A 3,261-nucleotide genomic window follows, 5' to 3' on the forward strand; every position below is an offset into this window, starting at 1 on the left:
GGAGAAATTCAGTGGATATTTTTAGTCTGCATCCAGCTAGATTACTCAGCTCTTTTAATCAAGTACATGACTCTTGAAACCTCACTTCTCTTGTCCTCCAGGACAACCCCTTCCCTTGGGTGTTCTTGTATAGCTTTGTATTTACTGCCATTTTTTTTTTAATTCTTCTACTCTGTTAGTACAGTTCTGGGCCTTCTTTTCTACTGTTAACCACTATGCAATTTCACTACTAAGTAGCACTTATATGCTAATGATATTTAGAATTACATCTCCAAGAGAAAACTTTGTTTTATGCTTCAAACTTGTCTTTCCGTCCACCTCCTCGACATCAGCACTTACATTCATCCTACCATTAACATGTGACTTCTCAGTGGACCAACAATAAAAACATTCACTACAATGTCCTGTAAGATCCTATTAGATTTGCCACCTGCAATCTCTCCATCTTCACCTCTTGTTAAATTCCCCTTGTCCCCACTAAGTGCTAGTTACCCTCTTCTTCCCTTTCTTCAGATTATTCAGACTCTTTGAAATCGGGGGCTGTCTACCTGTGACTCTGTCTTACCCCTCTTTGTTTCTCTGTTGACCTGGTTAACTTTTTCTTGCCCTTTAAATGTTAGCTGAAATGCCATTTTTCTTGAGGACTTTCCTAATAACCCAGTGAAGTTGGGCTCCCTGATTATTTTATTTCATAGATTCTTAAGATGTTTCTTCGGAGTACTTTCACGTATCTCTATTTCTTAGAGTGTCTCCTAAAGATTTAGAAAAATACTTCTACTCCAGGAGATGGGTTACAAAAGGCATCCTCTTTGTGTGAACAAATAATAGTCCTTTCTCCCAACTGGTACAGCTCCACGTCATGACAATAGCATAACCATGAAGTCAGGCTAGATTTCTGTCTCCATTTGTGCCCTTTGCCTGGGCACTTGGTGCAGGGCACCTGTATAGCATTACACTGCCAACTAGAAAACACTTTCCAAAATATGTGTTGTGTGTGTGTGTGGGGGGGGGGCACACACACACACACACACACCCCAGATATATATGTATTATGTGTGTATATATGTATTTATGTGTACACAACCCAACATACTCTGTTAGATCTAGGAAGACAGGGACCATATCATTGTCATTAGCTGGAATGTACTTAGAACTTAGTATAGCCTGTAGCAAATGAAGGCACCCAATAAACATCAGCTGAAATAAGTAACAGGTAATTTTTTTTCGGTTTTTGCATGGCAGACAGGTCTGCAAAAGTTTTCAGTACCACGTAGTTATGATTATTTCATGTATATATCTGCTAAATCCTCTTCCATGAATGAGGATTTAATAGACTGTATCTCCTATTATCTTGGGCCAAGATCCTGCCACGTGTGTTCAGGAAACATTATCTTCTCCCAGTAGCATGGGTTCATAATTTCTGGAAAGCATGATGTCACAGTAACTAGCTACATCATAAATGTAAGGAATGTTGAAACATTCTTGATTGTTGAATTTGATTGAATTTGGATTGAATCAGATTTAATTTTGTAGTTACAAAGAGGAATTTCTCCAAATGCATACATAGGAAATAAGGTAAGCCAGAAAACACTCCTAAGTGTAGCTGTCTGGTAGATGTAATGAAAGTCCCAGCAAAAAGTGGCACAGTTTTCCAAATTGTTCACAGGTAATGATTTTGCTAGAGGTGACACAAAATTGCAGGCTAAGGATTCCATGAAAATCTAGGGGTATTTCAATAGTATTTGAAAGTAGAACTTTGCAAAAATGCATTAATGGATGTGATTGAAGAGTTTTGCAGAAACCCTGTCACAGCAAATGTGTGATCATATTTCTGGGTTCCTCCCAGAATTTTTTTACAACCATCCATAGGCTGTGAATGTCAGGCTTTGTAATCAGGTGAAATTAGAATTTTGCTCTAGTTACTTTAAGAGTCTCAGTTTCTTAATTTATAGAATGGTAATTAAAAATAGCATTGATTTCATAGACATCTCCTACAAACATGTGAAAACAATATCCCATAATGCCTAATCAATAAATAGTTTAACAGTTTTCTACTTTCTTTGTTGTTGGTTACTTTTCTCTGTGTCCTTATTCTATCCCTTGATAAGTCATGTAATTCCACAAAATCAAAAAGAACACCCACTTCTTAATATTTTTTTAGTGTAGTTGATGTACAATGTTACATTAGTTTCAAGTGTACAACATACAGTTCAACCTCTCTACATATTATGCCATGTTTACCACAAGTGTAGCTACTATATGTCACCATGCAATACTATTACTAAATCACTGACTATAATCCCTATGCTGTGCTATTTATTTCCATGACTTGCTCATTCCTGTACTTGCTCATTCCTGAAACCTGTACGACTCACTCTCCTTCACTCTTTTTGTTAATGCCCCTATCCCACTACCCTCTGGCAACCATCAATTTGTTCTCTGTCTTTACGGGTCTGATTCTACTTTTTCGTTTGTTTACTAATTTGTTTTATATTTTAGATTCCATCTATGAGTAATATGGTATTTGTCTTTCTCAGTCTGACTTATTTCACTTAGCATCATACCCTTGAGGTCCATGCATGTTGTCATAAATGCCAAGTGCTTTTCCTTTTGTACAGCTGCATAATATTCTTTTGTATCTATGTACATTAGCACATCTTACTTATCCATTCATCTTTCGATAGGCACGTAGGAATAGACACTTTTCTTTGCCATAGCTCCTGTCACCTATCCTACAGACAAAACTTTACCTCTCTAAGTTCCATTGACTTTATTCTCATTATCCACTCAGGACTAAGAATGTTACTGGGTTTATTTCCATGGTTAGCTTTGGGGTTCTCCACATCTTTGTTGGTTACTCAATTTCAGAGTAGGGAGAGGAATAAATAGAATGCAAGGTTAAAGCATGACATCAGAGAAGTTTGGTCATGACTAAATCAACAAACTAGGTCACAAGGAAATAATAAGAAAAAGTGGGGATGTGGCCATTTTAGAGTAGAATCACAGAAAGTCACTATTGCTCTTTATTAGATTCTTAAGTGTGGACCAGGAGAAGCCCCACCATTTTTTAGTATGTCCATGGAGTGAACATTTGTGGTTACAAGTTACCTGAGTGGTTAGAAGAGACAATTTCAAATTCTTTAACTTTGTACCACTTACCACATTCTTCCCTAATTGATCAGAAAGATTTTACATGCTTTGAGTATAGTGATAAGTAGGTGGGCACAGTGAGGAACATTGGTTTAATGATTGTGTTTCTAC

Source organism: Felis catus, chromosome E2 (assembly GCF_018350175.1).
Source record: "Felis catus isolate Fca126 chromosome E2, F.catus_Fca126_mat1.0, whole genome shotgun sequence".
In the NCBI taxonomy this organism is placed as follows: domain Eukaryota; kingdom Metazoa; phylum Chordata; class Mammalia; order Carnivora; family Felidae; genus Felis; species Felis catus.